Source organism: Fringilla coelebs (genome assembly GCF_963513975.1).
Source record: "Fringilla coelebs genome assembly, chromosome: 3".
NCBI classification, from domain to species: domain Eukaryota; kingdom Metazoa; phylum Chordata; class Aves; order Passeriformes; family Fringillidae; genus Fringilla; species Fringilla coelebs.
In genome coordinates, this window is record NC_140030.1 from 25,952,558 (window position 1) to 25,971,267 (window position 18,710).

General features: G+C 36.7%; 1 protein-coding gene across 1 annotated transcript in view; it reads left to right on the top strand.

Annotated features, from left to right (window-relative positions):
* The window catches only part of PRIM2 (DNA primase subunit 2), a gene marked incomplete at its 5' end in the record, with an annotated part of 90,181 nt that overhangs the window by 58,422 nt on the left and 13,049 nt on the right, over positions 1-18,710 (top strand). The window lies entirely within an intron of this gene.

Below are 18,710 nucleotides of genomic sequence, written 5' to 3' on the forward strand. Positions count from 1 at the left end.
TCAACTTGTCTGCAAATTTTTTGGGAAGGAGAAAGGGACTTTAAGGTATGATTTGAATGAGTATCTAAACCTCTGTTTATCTAGTTCCTTAAATATAATTTGATTTAAAATGAGATAGGTAGTTTGTTAAAAAAACCTTCAGAATGCATTGTTTTACAAAGGTCTCAAGACCATCTCAGAAGAGTGGCAGTAAATCTTGCAGTGGAATGCCAATTAATTACCAGCTGTATTGGGTTTCTGTGGCCAGGATTTGGTAGTGCATGGGGCTGCAGGGTGAGGTTATGTGAGAAGCTGCCAGAAGCTTCCCCCATTGTCTGACAGAACTAAAGCCAACTGGCTCCAAGAGGGAGCCCTGTGGCCAGGGCTGAGCCCATCAGCAGTGGTGGGTAGTACCTCTGGGATAGCATATTTGAGAAAAGGGAATAAAAATCCTTTCACAATAACAGCTTCAGCCAGTGAGAGGAGAGGGAGAATATGTGAGAGGAACGGCTCTGCAGACACCAAGGTCAGTGCAAAAGAAGAAGGAGGAGAAGGTGCACCAGGTGCCAGAGCTGAGATTCCCTGGCAGCCCCTGGTGCAGCCCATGGTGAGGCAGCTGTGCCCCTGCAGCCCATGGAGGACCAAGGAGGAAAAGAGATCCACCTGCAGCCCATGGAGGACCTCATGCCAGAGCAGAGGGATGCCTGAAGCAGGCTCAGTGGGAGCCTGGGAAGCCTGTGTTGGACCAGGCTCCTGCAGGACCTGTGGCCCCATGGAGAGAGGAGCCCACTCTGGAGCAGGTTTGCTGGCAGGATTTGTGGCCCCATAGGGACTCACACTGCTGCAGGCTGCTCCTGAAGGACTGCACACCATGGAAAGGACTGTGCTGGAGCAGTTTGTGAACAACTGCAGTATGTGGGATGGATTCATGTTGGAGGTCTGTTTCCTGGGGGGAGGGAACCCACTCTGGAGCAGGGGAAGAGTTAAGGAGTCCTCCCCCAAAAAGGAAGGAGTGGCAGAAAAGTGTGGTGAACTCCCATTTCCTGTCGGCCTGCACCACCTGTGGGAGGAGGTAGAAGAATTAGGAGTAAAGTCAAACCTGGCCGACAGGAGGGATGAGGGGAAGGATTTGTTTTTATTTCTCATTTCCCTCCTCTGATTTGATTGGAAATAAATTGCTTTTCCCAAGTCAAGTCTATTTTGCCTGGGACAGTAACTGATGAGTGACCCCTCCGTGTGCTTGAGTCCTTCATTATATTTTCTCTCCCCTGTCCACCTGAGGAGGGGAGTGGGCATCTGGCATCCAGCCAGGATCAACCCACAACACTTCCTGAATTCAGGAAAATCCAGAATTTTCAGTTGACATACCCTGTGTGTAAAAGAATTGAAAGAATGAAAGCAAACTATTAGAAATGATAAGACAGTATCACATTAGTTATTTCTGTTTTCAAAAAATATTGGGGAACACATCTGATTCCACCTACTTGTTCTTTGGCCAAATATGTACATGCACATGTATGAAGATATGCATGCACCTTGGATCCTGTTTTCAATGACTTTCTATTATAGTATCTTTGTTGATAGGCCCTAGAAATAAATGAAGTTTTATGATCCTGTGTTTAGCTTCAAGAGTTAGAAAGCATATTGAGAATCAAACAAGGAGGTTGCTTACTACATTTTTCACAAGCAAGCTGCTACTTCTATGTAGTTTTGGTCCTTTTCAAGTTCTAGATAACCAGCTTCAATCTTGAATAGGAGAGAAAACTAATTTTTCATGTCTCTAACTGAGGTTGGTGGCCTGTGATTTTTCACAGTAGTGTCATACAATGTTTAATGTCCTGAAAAAAGGAAGATTAATGCAATTCTTACTGCTATTTTCTTCTTTAGACGTTTTCTTTTCTGGCATTTGTGCCATTGTTCCTTTCCTGTAGAGTGGACATAATTAATTACAGTTTCATTTTACTGGAGCATTATGAAGATATATGCATGATACTTCGTAAAGATTAGGGTTAATGATGTAGTACCTATTGACTCCTATATTGCAGAGAGGGAGTGTTCAATTTGCTGGAAATGGTTATGATTTCAAAATTATTTGTTCATTTTGTCTTTAATAGCTGCAACATCTATGGCAATTTTCAATCCTAAGAATTCTTGGTGCACACCTTCAGTCTTCAGCGGGAAGGAAGTTCCCGTGAGCACATTAGCAGTGAACTGGCTGAGCATGGTCTCCAGGCTGAGCATAGGCATATGGACAATTTGCACCAAAAATAACTCCTCCTGTGCTCTGAATACCTGGCATACCTCAGGCCTCATTGATAAAAACACTCTAGAAAAGCTTTTAAGAAATTATATTTTACCTTTAGAGGGGAATCCATCAAGTATGAATGAAGTGTGAAATCATGTAGTTGGTAGGGAAAAAAAAATCAAGTAACACCTGCAAAGAAAGAAGGTAGAGATGCTCTGTTGGTGGAGTGGGGGAGGGAATGGTCATATATTGGCATGTTCACAACAGGGACAAATGCAGAATGCAAAATGAAACATTTTCTAATTTAGGCACTGCAATTTAAATTACTCTGCAAATTGCTAGGTTAAGAGTGCCTAAATGGTAAATTGTTGTTTTTCAGATGAAAGGATCAACTGCCAAATAGGAGTAGATGAATTACTTCTGAATGAGTGGTTGTGCCAGTTGGATTCATAACTTCAGTGTTATTTTAAGACTGTTTTTTTTTTCTATAAATTGAAATATTACTGTGGACAGATATCGATTCTCATCAATTCTTTCACTATTCTTGTTTAAAAAGTAACTCCCAACAAAAAAAAAACCACCAGAAAATGGTGGGGGGGATATAACTCCAGTGTGATTTAAAAACACACAAAGATAGTAAATGACAATGCTTTCATAGTTGAAAATAGAGTCCTCCAAAAGATATCATGGTAGTGGAGTTTGTTACTGTTTTCAGATATTTTTGTATGATTAACCTGTGAATGTGAAAAGGAGGAGTTGAAAGATAATGCAGAATTTCAAACAAAGGGAAGAAGGAATGCAGAATCAGTTTCTTTAAGGCGTTATTCAATTTCTTCTTTAGTTATTAGTCTGGATCTGAGATTTTTATACAGATGGAAGGCTTTAAGTCAGCTCCTCACTTTTTGCTTCCCATTGCTACATATACTTGTGATACATATTCTTTTTTCTTAGCAGTTATTGGTGTATGGTGGTACAAAATGCCCTCTTCTAGTACTCTGATTTTTACCTCTTTGTGCAGAAGTAACAGTTGCTGGTTATACACTCCTGTGTTGAAAAGTAATTCCTTTGGTGTTGCAGTTTGATATTGCACTAGTTTTAATTATTGTTGCATAAGCTACTGAAGTGCATCTTAAAATTGTGCCACAGCGTGGGGGTTTAATAATTCAATAAATCTCCAAAACTGGAGTATTACTATATTTACAAAACTATCCTTGGTGACAGAACAGCCTTCTTGTCGTTGTGACTCCTTACAGCTCTTCAGCCCCCTGTGTTCTAGGACTCTTTCTTTAGAGATGTGGTGGCACTCAGGCTGGCAAAGCCTCCCTGACTGATTCAGTCTTCCAGATTAACTAACTGTAGTTTCGTAGGGCACGTTGTTTTCTCTTGCAGTTGATTGCAAATGGCAAGGAGCAGGTTATTTTCTGGTTGTCTGAGGAATGCCTCTTCATCCCTTCTTGCTGGTGAAGGTCCTCATGACAGATGTTTTGCTGGAAGAAGGAAGAGGAAAGTTCACTCAAATTCAGCCTTGCTCAGGGTCTGTTATTGGTAAAGAAGCAAACCCTTCACAATGAAGCTTTTGAACTTGAGTTGATCATTGATGTATTTTGCGCGTTTCTTCCACACATGCAAAGAAATATGTCTCCTACTCTGTTAAAAACAATGAAACTTTGGGATGATGATACATCCTAAATGATAGTTCCAGGGACTTTTTTTCCTGGCTCTTTGATTTCTTTTCCAAATGATCTTAGGAGGTTCTTGAGTCTGGAGTGAGCCTTTACCTTGATTGCAAAGAGCTGGTGATGAATGTTTCTACCAAGGGCAGCCAGAAATTCCTTGAGGAGGAGCGTGGACTGGGGACCTCCTGAGGTCCTGTGCAGCCTGAATTATCCCGTGGTTCTGCAGAAGGGCTGAAGCCAGGTAGAAGCCCGTGTTTGTGAGAGTCAGCCACTAGAGGGAGACAAGATAGTATGGAAAAAACAAATATAATGTATAGATGTAAATTAGAAGTGTTTATGCTCTAATGTGTTGTAAGTCTATACAATTATTTTAAAAGCCCCTTGTATTTAAATGAAAGTAGAAGCAGGCACTTGGCAATACTCAAGTCAGTGTTTTTAAGTGCATATGACTATCCCCAATGCAATTTTTAATGCTTAGATGATATGGTGGTTCTTTAAAACAACCTCCACATGCTCAAATCCTCAGGAATATTTTATCTATCAGTCAGTTGGTTATGTTTGGGTTTGGTATTTTACTTTCTCACTTCTTAGAGATTTGTGGGTTGTTTTTCTCTTAGATTTTTTTTTTTTCTTACTTGCCCCCTTTATATTGGGTATTGCTGGCTACTATTTTAGGAAAGTTTTGATTAATAAATCAGAAAGTGATTTTTATTCTCTCATATTTTTAATTATAATTCTCTAATTGAATGTTATATGCTATTTTTATTCTTGAATTATTTAAACTTTACAAGTCTGCAGGCTAGAATGACATTTTGGACAGCAAGCCACAATATTTAACATCTAAGAGATAAAGGTAAAATTGAAATGCCTCTATATGGATTAAAATCTCATTTAAAAAAAACCTGTACATCGGTAGTAGTGTAATGTAAATAGGTGGCCAGGCATTGAATTCTCCTGAGATGTATAAAGACTGAAATAGAATTTGAAGATGATGTTGTTTTCTCTTCTAGGACATATAAAACGAAATTGTAATAAAAGTGCAGCATGTACTGGCAGTAAGATCTTATTTCCTGAATTCTGCAGTGCAGGACTATGTCATGGTAACAAAATGTTAGTATAGTAAAAAATGTTGTTGTTGCTTTCACTGGTTATCAGGGGCCTAGATATTCACATTACTGATTAAGTTGTGGTTTTGTGTCAAACTTACCATAAAATCACAAAGTTTTTTTCCTTCCACCAATGACTGTGAAAATTAGCTTCAGTAGAACCAATTCTGTATTTATCTTCGATTATTTGGAATTTACGATTTCATACTCTAGTAGTGAAATAGAACAAGTGAATTTTAAAGATTTTGAGGGAGTAATTTTTATTATGTTTTGGCAAAATTGCATTCCATTCATAACATTATTATATGTTGAATGTCAATACTTTTGTTGTAAAACTGTATGTTTCAAACAGTATGTTTCAAAATGTGTTTTGTATTCTACAAAGTTGCTCTTGAAATTTCTTTAATAACAGGGTTAAAGTGATTTAATTGTCAGAAGAAACATGAAAATGCATTTTTCATTTGTGTGACTCATTTTTATTCCCAAACATACTGTTTAATTTACATTAAATCTTTTCTTTCAATGCAGGTTCAAAGAAAAATACTGTAATGTGCAGTTGTTAGGGGTCTCAAGACAGTAAGTAGATGGTCCAATGCCCACATACTAGGCATGTAGGCTTGAACTAAAAATTAATACTTAGTTTGAATTTTAACCCCAAAGGCTAAAGAAAAGAGCCAGATAAAGAAAAGAAAGCCAAGTCTATGAAATCAGAGTATTTGTGCATAACTGCGAAGTGACTCGACCAAGCTGTTGAGTTATATTTTGACATGGTTGTTAGGAACTGAACAGCCTCTGAGACAGTGATACACTGAACACCAAGTTAAAAAATGATTCATGTTGGTTTCCAGAAATCAGCTTAATATCAGTGAATCAAACATCAGGAGATCTACTCCTTTCATATAACTTCCTTAGTGGTTTTTTTGCATACAAATTGCAGCCTGAGGAGAAGAGGTGTGTTGTTCAAATGGGACATAACTTTTTGTAGGGGATATTCCCATGAAGATGGATGGCTGCTGAGGTCAGTGAGCTACCTTGATCCTGGCTGAAGAGAGTAGTCTGGAGTTCCTTTTGTATTTTAATAAGCAATGTGCAGAAGAGGTGTTTTGAGTGAATTTGTTTTATAGTAAAAATTTATACAACCAGGCATGAGAATTAAAAGTACGACTTAAAGCTATAAATACATAGATTACTGGTGTTACATTTAAGTGAAGCTGAATTATTAGTATTCTTGCTGGTTGTATTTGGAAAAAGATTTTGTTTTATTTTCCTTTGGCTGTGATAGTTTGCTAATTAGCAGTGAGGAGTAAGACTAAAGTAACTGAAAATCCTGAGGATTTATGTTGTGGGCAGCTTTGGTTCTTCACCATTTGGTTCCATATGAATAGTTGGAGGTGAGCCTGACAAGTAGGATTTTCTTGAAAAACCTCTGTCATCGGGCCACTGAGTTTAGAATCATAGAATCATAAAATGATAATATCCTTCTTTAGCTAAATGAAAATAAGCTTCAGTTGCCATTAAAATGGGGTTGTTTTTGGCTTTATAGCTATCACAGTATGTATGTTGTCTGTGCAAGATTCTTGCTGTCATATATTATTATCTAAAGTTGTGTTTTATAGGTGGGAATTTTTCCTGTGTCTCCTTCATGTCCTGTGTGTCCTGGGCACATTTGCTTATGCTTGCTAGCATTCTGTTCCCTTTTCTTGTGGAGTGCTTCAGAATTTTGAAAGCTCATCCGAGTCCTGTTGGTGGATTACTGACACGCTGGTCCTGCATGGTTTGGTTTTGTCAATTTGTTGTGTGTGTCTGTTGACTACTGCAGTAGGAAGGAGATCTGTAATGGATTCTGGAAGTGAGGGGACTGAGAAGGCAGGCTCACAGGGGTTGTATTCGATTGTATTCCAAGAAGGAGGATGAGCCATGTCCCTAAGCAGTGTTGGATGTGGCAGTGTTTAAATTTATGGTTGGACTCAATCTTGAGGGTCTTTTCTAACATATATGATTCTGTGTTTTTGTGACCATACTTCAAGAAATTCTTGCAGAGTCCTGTTAAATTCTGCCAGATCATAGGAAGGAACTGGGACAAGATTCCTTCCTTGCTGTATCAGAAGTAGAGATGATTAGCAATGCCTGTAAAGATATAACCGTGGCTGGAGGGAAATCCCTGTTGGTGTTGTCAGTGTTACTTGTGTTTAGTCTTGTGTACACAGTGATTCTGGAAAGACTGCAGAAAATTAGCTCATCTAATCAGAGCTAGAGATAGCTGGTTTTTTCCTGTTTAATTAAGCTGTGAGATCAAATCAAAATTGTTTAAAGTTGTTTGCATCAGATAATGATTTTTATTAGAACTTAGATATAAATAATGGTGTGGAATTGCTGTCATTAAAATAACATGCCTTGTTGCATTTGTGGATGTTGCTGCCTGATGTGATTAATAGTACAAGTTTTGCAAAGCAGTTTATAACAATTTCTGCTTTCCTGATGGATAAAAAATTCTGACTTTGCAGCAAAGAGATTTACCAGTAGCATCTACATTGTTCACAGTTCTCACACAAATACGTTGGTAGGTATCGCTGCTCTAACCTCTTTACTAAACAAATAAATACAAACTTGTTATGTGGCTTTCTCTTATAGTTTGTTTTACTTTTGGTTCCAAATTAGACAAATTAGAGCACATTGTAATTTCATTTGACACATAAGAAGTCAGATGATGAAAAATTAGATGTACATTTTCCACTTACTTCAGGAAATTAAGATTAAGGTAGTGTTTTTTCACCATTTCTGCCAATATGCAGGAATGTAATATATGTGTACATAGTATATATGTAATCAACACTGTAAAGGTACTGTTAACTTACAACTTTATGTAAACATAAATACATAAATACACATGCACACCCATTCCAAGGGTAGATGCTGCACCAGTTCCTTTTGGCAGGGGAGTAACCTGTAACTTCACTTGATACGGTTTTCTTTCAGTTTGCATATAATTTGTATTTTGACTGACACACTGGAAGTTCTGGGCAGTAGAAGGAATAAAAACAAAGCAAACCCTTTTTTACCTTTTACTTGTAAGAATTTATTTTAAACAGTATTGCCTGACCTTTTAAACCCAGGGTGCTTACAGGTTTATCAGTGACGTTAAGAATGCTAAGGAAGAAATGTTTTTGGGACATAATTATGTTTTAATTATGCCCTGTAGCTAATGTAGATGCAGATTAAACTCAGTCATATTTCTGTGTATTTTCCTCTGAAACTTTCCTTTCTCAAGCCAAAAACCAGCATATCAGTATCTTACAGTTATGTAAGCTTAGGAATATTGACAAAAATCTGTTCGCTTCCATTTTGTAACTGTTTTTCATAAGAGAGTATTTTTGTTACAGAAACTTCTAATTAAAAAAAACCTAGATTTTGCATAATAGATTTACAGTCTTAAAGCAGTATTTCTTAAATGAAATAGATCTGGTATAGACCCGTTATTTTTCACGGTATTTTTGTTTCATTGGTGTTATTCCAATGAATCCCAGCTGAAGATGAGGTGCTAGAAAACATTGAAGAGTATTAGACTGTAATATACATGAAGGCTGTAGTGTGCACATAAATACAGTAGTAAATGATATTAAAATGTGTGTTCTTTCACTCCAAACTCAGTCCCCTTTTCAGTTTTCCCAATTATTCTAGTTGAAACTGGAACTCTGCAGAATTTGTGGTAATGCTGAATTTATGCTGACATTTGGCTATGATATGCACTTTAAAGTGCTTTAATTTGTTCAGTATTTTTTTAACCTGTTAAAAATGTATGTTTTTCAATTTTCATCTTCTGAATTACGTTAAAATGAAGATTTTGGGCAGTCTTTCAGCCTGTGGCTGTCTTAGCTATAATATCTCTTCCAGGACATTAACAGTGCTGGCATAGTTTTAGTGATGTTTAACTGTGGTAGCTACCATAAAAAGAAATAGGATCACTTTTTGTTGTTACATATTCAGCACAGAAATCTGCATTTAATAATCTAATGTATGAGCTGGTTGGTGATAAGGTTCTTTCAGTGAAGAGAGTGAAAGCAATAATTATCTTTCCTGTACTAAAACTAATTTAGATCAGAATCTGCTCTCTTATGACTTGTTTTATTCTCAGCAACACACATTGCTGTAGATATTGCTTGATATAGTGTCTTGTTAGAACTGCAAATATAAAAATGAATGGTGAAGCCAGACCTTTAATTTTTGAAGATTCCTTTTGTAGTTCTGAATCACTTGTCAGTCCTTGCACTTCATCATCAGTGTAGATGGACTGTACTTGTCAGACGAGGTTTCTGTTTTATTGGCCCTTGCAGCAGCAGCAAGAAAGTCATTCCATGACATTTTAAGAAAAGTAATAGATGGATTTGCCTATGTGGCTGATAAATTTCTAAGTTTAGGGGTGGTGAAGTATCTGAGTGTCACTAAATATAGAGCTTTTAGCAGACTCTTTTGAATATCTTCTTAAGTGTACAGCTCTAACCATCTGCTGAAAAATGCCTGCTGCACATTACTGCACACACCACTGGTAATCTCTTTAAGCTCTTTGGCTATTTACCCCAAGTTCTGAGACAGGGGTCAGTGGTTTTTGAGATGCAAATATTTTCATCCACATCTTTTTACTACCTTCCAGGACAAACTGAATGACACAGCAGGTATCTTCCAGTTTTGGTCCTGTGCTTTTTGAACAGAAGAGTTTTGATAGAAATTTTTTTAACCTTGATACTCTTAGTTGAAATAATGCTTTAAAATAATTTTATCAAAAATTCAGATATCCTGGAATTGTATGAACTGTTTTCAAAAACAAAACCCAGGATTCTGAATACTTTTTTTGATAATGTCCATGTAATTGCTGTAACATCATATAGCTGTGATACTCAGGCTATACTCATAAATCATGGCTGTGTTTCATATTCAGTCATGCAGAAAAGCAGCTATTGTATCAAATGTGCACACTGCTGATATATCACAATAGGCATGATGTAAATAAAAATGTACTTTTGCTTTCAGAATTGATTTAACATTCTGCCTCATGTCTTTGAAATCTGTTGGATCTCATGAATAAAGACAGAACAGCTCTTCATACATTATTTGTTCTATGTGCAAATTATGTTTTGAAAATTTAATATATTGATTTAGGAAAGGGAAATGATGATAGGGCTCAAGTATTTCGACGTTAGAGGTGTTACTTCTTGAAAGAAGGTTGGATTCTAATTTTGTATGAAATGTACAATGCTATTTAGTTGTGAAACTGAATTCCATAGGCTAGGCTTTTACATCTCCTTGCATCCCCTCTTAAGTCCACTTACAAAGAAGAAAAAGAAAATGTTGTTAAATATGGGGCGTTTTGTGGGTTTTTTGGGGTTTTCAATTTGTTTGTTTGTTTGTTTTCTGATTCCCTGTTTTTCTTTTGGTCACCTGCTATACATGTAGCAGTGGAAACGTGGTCTTTATGGCAAGTTTTGCTGTTTAAATTCCGATTTATTCTGGTCTTTTTTATTTCATGTACTTAATGGATTCGAATTTGGGTCATGAGAACTGGGGCAATACGAGTGAATTCTAACTAACTTCAAAAAAAAAATCAATTACAATAGTTAGGCTTCTTCTTGTACTTTGCTACCACAGTTATTTCCCTGTTTTTAGAAGTTTACAGCAGGCACTGAAAATGAGATGTGTGTTACTTCTTCTGTGACAGTTCAGAGCAGTCTGGTAGTGGAGTTTCTTTATTCTTCTGTTCCTATTTTTTCTGCAGTCAAGTAATCTTTTAGTCAGAAAAAACCGAAAAGGATAGGAAAATAGTCTAGTGTATTTTTGAAACAAGGTTTCTTTTGTTGAGTGCAGAAAGGCTCTTGTAATTGCAATCTAGAGTTGAAATATGTCTTGATTATAGTGCACTTAGCATAAGATAGAATATAAAATGCTCTTGTATGTAAGCAGTTCTCTTTATTTTGACAGCAAGGGCTGTTATCTTGTTTTCTGCACTTCTGTTTGATCATTATCTTAAAATGGGATTTTGTCTTTTATTGTCCTGTTAATAAATAAAAAAAAAAATCTGGTTTTAAAACAGAGTTTTTAGAGAGAGAATCTCAGTGATTTTGAGCCAAACTATGCTGTTAGGAGAGCACCAATATGTGGTTTACTCTGTGTTCAAGAGGGTTTATAAACATTCACTATCCATGTACTGTTTTGTGTTTCATTGCCTTGCTTTTGTCATTCTTTTATGACTGCCTCAAAAAAGCCAAGTTTATATGTTTCTAGAGTAGACATAAGGAATACTTATCAGCCTGAGGAAATTTATTCATTACTCAGTCTCCTTGTAATTTTATTTTAAGAATTATTTGATTTTTTTTCCAATGATCAATTAATCTAGAAAATAAATCAATTTTTTAAAATTTACACTTATACTGAGGATGTGCTGACATCTTGAAACATGTGACTGGGACTTAGTATCCTTTTGTTCTGTCAGTGATCCAGAAGGTTTAACCAAGGTCACAGTTGTATCAAATTTTGATAACTGTGTCACTTTGGTTGAAGGAATATTTTTCAGTTTTTCAGTTACTAAATCTCTTTGAGTGATGCTGCCATGTTTGAAAATCTGAGGCTTAGGGTAAAATTCAAATAAAATTATAGAACATTGTATGAGAGCATTCATGTTTAGGGAATTGATGGGGCTTGCACTAGCTGTAGGAAATTAGTTTTTTGACTTTGGGTCTGTGGCCAGTCTTCATCCCTCTTCTCTGTAAATCTGTAATGCATGCTGCTGTGGTATGCATGTAAGTATGGATTTCTCTCATACGGACATACTAAATTTCTTTTCTCCTAAGTATACATTCTCTTTACACTTGGGTTATAAGCTGACCAGTAGAAATCTAGCCTATATAGTCAATAGTGTCTGGAGAATGATTTCTTTAATGAGCCTCCAGAGCAAATGGAATTGCTCCCCAGACTCCTCTGATTGCATTGACCACCATTGATGATAATGAGAGATGTCTGGATTTAGATGTTGGGAGTGGAATCTTATCTCTGTAGATGCAGTTAGTTACTATTCTGCTTCTGTTGAACTTAGTTATCAAAATAAAAATAGAGAGAGGACCCCCTCCCTCTATTCCTCCTCCCCCCCCCAAGAAGCCACAAGTGATAGATAGCAAATGTGTTCACCATGGTCTGAGCAATGCCCCTCCAGCCCCTGAGCAGTGATCAGCAGCACCCACACAACTGAGAGCAGTTTATGATTTCTGTGGTCTGGAATATTCCATAGCTAACTGTCCTGTCAGTTCTTCCTGCCAGCTTCTGGTGCACCTCCTCACTGGCAGAGCATGGGAAACTGAGAAGTCCTTGACTCAGAGTAAACGCTAATTGTAAACAACCAAAACATCAATGTATTAACAGCATCATTCTCTTACTAAATCCAAAACATCGTACTGTACCTGCTACTGGAAAGAAATTAACTTCATCCCAACTGAAACCATCAGAATAATTTAGATACAGAAAGAAATATTGCAGTGTTTTGAAGTAGCTAATAAAATCTTTTGTAGGGAGCCAAGCACGTGCCTAAGAAAAATTTAGTTGTTATAGAGAAGGCTTTAGGATGTGCTGTGCTGATAATTTGATGCAGTGTCTTGAGGCAGAAGACAGCCTGCTGTGGTTTATGTTTTACTTTTCCTTTTCAAAGTCTTGGTGCATGTAAATGGGTGAAAAAATTGTGTACATAAATTGTGTATTTAGCTAAATTATATGAAGGCAAGCTTAGACTGCTGAAATTAAAAGCCTACAGTATCAGATTTTAGTTAGTTCATCAGCCTCACACTTTATGCTCATATGGATAGTAGGCATACAAGGTGTTTGACTGATATGAAAAAATTTCTGATTTTCCTATAGTAGATAAAACCATCTCCAGTGCTAAGTGGTTCTTGCCTCATGTAGTTTGATAATTCTGGAACTGGAGGGGAAAAGGTTTTTTATACTGCTGTGGATTGGTCTGTGCTGACTGCTACACAATGTAATCGTTTTCCAGCTCGCTTTTAGGTGATGCCTCTGATCTGTACCTTTGAGGTAGAAATTGGGCTACAGGATGGTAATTTAGGACAAATTTTTGTTGTTGGCAGATAGAGAAGCATTTATTTGTGCTCCTAAATACAACTGTGCTTGCAAAAAGATAATCTCAAGTTGAGGTTATTTTAAGAATGAGCTTAAAAAAAGTTGCTTGGATAAAGATATGCCAACTAAGCAGTGTCAACAGTTATGATTTGAATGACTGCCTAGGAAATGAATGAAAAAGAGAACCAATTATTTCAGCAGATACATGACTGTGTGTGATAAATTTATGAATCTGAAGCTGTTATCTGCACATGCTCAACAATTTTAGCCAGGAAATTACCCAATGACTGTTTTAAAAAAAAAAGGTGTTAAGCCATTACTTCTTTGAATTTTGCAGACTTGGAACTAATCAGGTGGTCAGTCAAGAAGCTAGACAAAGTCAGTGCACCATTTTGCTTAGTTAATAGACTTTAAATGAATAAATTTCCCAGTACTGGAAAGAATAGATGCATAAAATCTTACAAGAATATATGAAAGTAGTTTTAAGTGAAAGTTTTGTGGAAGTGTGAACCTGAGCATACAGGGCTTGCAAGACCTTTCAGCAAATTATTTTCTGTCCTAATATGCATGCAGAATATCAGATTTGATAACAAATTTTATGGGGCACCTAGTTATATTTACAGATACTAATCTGCAAATATGGCAAGTGATATAAGGAAGGTTGCTGTCAGTGATGACATGATGCCCATTGTTCAGTGACTGGAGTGGCTGGGGAACATAATTTCTTGTAGCTTTGAAAGTGTATTCTTTTATATCAAACTGATAATTATGGGGCAGACATGGCCTATGCTTTCCTGCTCTGTCTCTTGAAAACTTTCCTTCAAAGGAAAGCATACAACTGCTAAATGGTCCTTTTGAAGTCCATCCTCATTCCATATCTAAAGATCTTGTATGTGTTTATGTGATCAGAACTTGTTGAAAGAAGCTTTTCCTATCTGGAACTTCCTATCTGGAATATGGTAATGTGGTATTAGACTATACCAGTTGCAAATTTATAGCTTTTAGATGTCTGTATCTATATCTATCCCTTTTTATTTATACTCTATTTTATAACTTTTGTATCTTCTAGTGAAGGCTATCTAGTACAGTACATGTGTCTTAACTAACATTTATTAGACAAATTAATCTGCATTACCCAGATACTCATATGAATGTACCACATAAAAGCAAAAGATAAGTTCTTTGCTACAGTACACTTATCTATACCAAGTGAACTGTCTCCCAAGGCTCCTTGATGGTGTTTGCAGGGGTCCCAGGATGAGGGAAGAGATGAGAAAGTTGACTCCATGTTTCAGAAGGCTTGATTTATTTTATGATATATATTATATTAAAACTATACTAAAATAATAGAAGAAAGGATTTCATCAGAAGGCTGGCTAAGAATAGAAAAAGAATGAATAGCAAAGGTTTGTCTCTGAGACAGTCTGAGCCAGCTGGACTGTGATTGGCCATTAATTAGAAACAACCACATGAGACCAATCACAGATCCACCTGCTGCATTCCACAGCAGCAGATAATCATTGTTTACACTTTGTTCCTGAGGCCTCTCAGCTTCTCAGGAGAAAAAATCTTAAAAAAATCCTAAGGAAAGGATTTTTCAGAAAATATCATGGCTACACTCCTTGGTTGTGGCTTTGGACTATTGGCTTTGTCCCACTTATCATTACCCAGAGTTTTGTTTCTTACAGGGAGGAGTTCTCTAAGAAAGCCTCAGTGTCACCAGGATACCCAGTATCACCATTGGCACATTCAGTATCATTCAATGGACACGTCAGTTCATTACAGCAGACACTGGTGCATAAAACCTCAGAACTACCCACTTGTCTGGTCTGAAGTGCTCTGCTGATGACATCACCTGCATCCTGCAGCCTTGCCTAAAGGAAAGAGAAGTCCCTAAAAAATGATGTCTTTAGTGATCAAGTTAACATTTGGAGGGTTGACTTGCAGTTTCTTTTAAAACAAAAATTCACACTGCTGCTTATGCCTAGACTTACACATTCCAAGATCCAAATGACAATTTTTGGTAGGGCTGCCTTTGCCTCAGCTTCTTGGCCTCAGTGTGAATCAGTTCACTGCTTAAATGAGATACATTTCTTGATCTCTTTCTCCCTTGCTAAAGCCATGGCTCATTCACCTCACAGATAAATTATAAATGTGTTGCAGATTTTAGAAAGCTCAGAGAGATAAAGAGAGGCAAAGTAAGTGAGATAGTCCTGATGTGGGCCATACAGTTAAAAAGTTGAAGAGAATCTTGCTGTCAAGTGTGACCAGCAGTAGGTAATCTCCATAGTGTAATGATGTTGCTTCAGTATTACTGTTTCATAGTAACTTTGGCAATTTCTTTTGATATTTTTAGCACAACTGTGGTGGAATGTGTAGAACATACCCAGCTTTTCCATGAATAATTTTTTGTTTTGTGCTCTTCTCAGTGGAAACTGTCACACAGAGTACCATGAAATGTACTTGAAATGCAGCATCATTACTGTTGAGCAAAGTTCATATCAGGGTTCAATAAGACCCTCAAAATTTCATTCAAAAATCACCAAAAATTTTTGGTGATTTTTCAAATCACTTAATTTGAGTCTGACCTTTTACAGGTTGTTGCCATGATGTCCTTTTAGTAGATTACAGTTAGAATGGATGGTAATAGTAGTTTTGTGTGTTTTTAAGCTCTTTCTCTAAAATAGTTTAGAACTAAGCAATTAGAATGATCCTGCAAGCATCTGCATGTCTATATGTGCTGTCTATAATTTATTTTGTTCAAGGAACTTTAACTGAACCACTTCAATTTGGGGCATTAGAATAAATAGGAAGAAACAGATCCCTCTGCCTTCTTGTTTCTGCAGATTTCAAACATGTCTAGTTTTACCTTGGTGCTTTTTCTAGCAAAATAGGTTGCTCCTTGTGTTTTTTTTTTTTCTTTATGCACATCCTAGGATAATGGTATTAGGAAGGAATGAGGCTGACCATGGAGTTCACTCCCCAGTGTACAAGAAGGCTGTTCTGCAGGATGGTTTTCTGTAATGAAATGCCCCAATTCATGGCTTCTTCCTGCTGAGAATGACCAACACAGCCTGTCAGATACTGGCCCTGCTAAAATCCTGCTTCCTTGATCAGTGATGAGAGAAGCTGAAGCACAGGGATGAGAGAGCTCTCAGTGATGTGTGTAACTGCCCGTGTGCCAACTTGCACCACATAGCTGTGTTGTTCTCTGCCATCTGCCACTGCAAAAAGAGGGAACCAAACTGGATTACAAGAAAGCACTGAGAAAATATCCAACCGGTCCCAAGGCTCTGTTGTGTTATTATGTAGCTGTTGTTTCTATTTACTGCAAGAGCTGCTTCTCAGCATAAAGTAACGAGTTTGGTAGTAAAAGTAATTTCTGTGGGCATTAAGGCAAGTGATGTGAAAAGTACAGCTCAAGATTTTAGCATACAGAGCTGATAAAGAGGGGTGTTAATTTTCTAGGAAACTAAGCAGTACATCCTGAAGCATTCATGACTTGCTTTACCCTTGGGGAAAAAAAATTTAGTCTAACTTAATTGCTTGCTCAAATATCCTTTGTTAAGAAGATGAAATGTGCTTTAATTCATCTTTTGTAAAGGAGGAAATATTCCAGAGCTTCTGGGTAGAAGAACAGGTGGCTTCAGGATCGCAGATTTCATCTTCAGTTTAAAAGGTTCATGCAGAGGTTGGAAATTAAAATGCAGACATGTTTGTATTTGATCTTGCTGTTTTTCAGGAGTATTCAGACCACTTGCAGCTCCAACAGGAGCAGCAGCAGGACTTGGCCAGCAGCTGCTGGTGTCCTGTGAAGGGGTGGGGAGTTGTTCCCTGGCCCTTCCGAGTGTGAGCACACACCCAGAGAATTCTTTCTAATGGCAAGTTGGTGAGCCCAACTCTGTTGCTAGAAAAAAAGATGTTCATTTGCTATTCAGCCAACCAGGTCTTTTATCTCCTGAGCAAAAAGATAGGAAGGAGTATTCCCACCTGCTTGATCCTGCCTGTGGCTATGCTGGAAAACAAAATGCTGTTTTCTCTCTTTTCTTCCCCTTCCTGCTTTTAAAAAACTCTTTTGAAGTAAAGTCACTTTGTCAAATGCACAGTAGAGATTAATTAGTCAATATTTGTTCAGAGCTTTGGATGTCTTAAGCCTTATTAGGGATGAGTGCTGAATTTTAGTCTTCTTATATTGACTTGATTATGAGCAGCATCTTGATGGAGAAGTTTCTTTTTTACTCTTTGAGTCAGGTGCAATTTAGGATTTTATTCTCAAATATTGTGTATATTTTTATACACATTTATCATGTATATTTGCATATTATGTTATACAGTTTTAAGTAACTGTATTTTCAAAATCATTGAAGTGTTTTATATGAAAAAAAATACATCTATGTTTCTATTTTGCTTTTGTCATCTTTAGGCCAGTCAAGAGATTTCATAGGTATATGAATATTCTGAAGTACTCTTTGGACATTCACAGGCCAAATAGGGAACTACTTTTAGCAGTAGAAATGAGAATATCCTTGCAGTAGTAGCATTAGCAGTGGTATGTTTGAATGATTTTTCTCAGTATATTACATAATCTTCTATCAGTAAAATACCAGAGTCAGAGTAAAAAAAATTTAAAATGTTTTTTTAGAAGAAAACTTAAATTCTTGTAAGAATTGTCTATATTTAGATGGAGAATTTGAGATTAATGCTATAATTTTGAATTGAGCAAGAACAGAGTTGTTCCTTTTATGTATTGTCATAGTTCTTTTTTGAGGCAAAGAGAGACTGAAGAGGTGTAATTCCAAATATGATGCTTCATAATTTTATCATATTTGGGGTTTTTAGAACTCGAAGTACGTTATTTGAACAAATGTTTCTTGATGTCTTATAGTAACTAATGCAATTTAATGGAATCTGTATATTGAGTAATCTGATTCCTCTACAGATTTTATGTCACCTATTACCACGTAAAAATTGACATGAACTTATGTAATTGAGTGGTTTCCACAGGACTTATAAATGGACTAAAATGATATACTGGTAGCTTTGTGCTCAGCTGTAAAGAGAAATGTTTGATTACATCTATATATTTAAAAAGATTTCATTTTATTGGAGGAGTTAGTAGTCTGTTGGTAGACGTAAGAGAAAATCTTTTTTATACAAGCAAAGTATACATCATTTTAGAATCTGAAGAAGTTAACTTCAGTGCTGAAGCAAAGTCTAGGTGCAACATTATACTTTGGGAGAACAAGAACATGAATCTGAGTAAAGAAATCTGTATTTCTGGGGTTTTTTTTCCCTTGATCAGGCAATCAATGTATGGACATTTGTGAAAGATCTTAAATTACTATGTTTTCTCCATTTACTAATATTGGAGGGGTCCAAAATTTTGATATTTATATCATCTTGTCTTTAAAGCCATTACAGAATCAGCTGAAAAGACTGAGTTAAATCAATGCAGTTACACACTTCTCTTGAGTTGTGTCTGTAAAGCACATTTATGCACAAATGCGAGTTTGTGTAGTATAAAACTCAAAGCTAGCAGCAAGCAACTAGGTTTTTTATTTCCTCAGTGTGACTATGTTTGGAAAATTTATT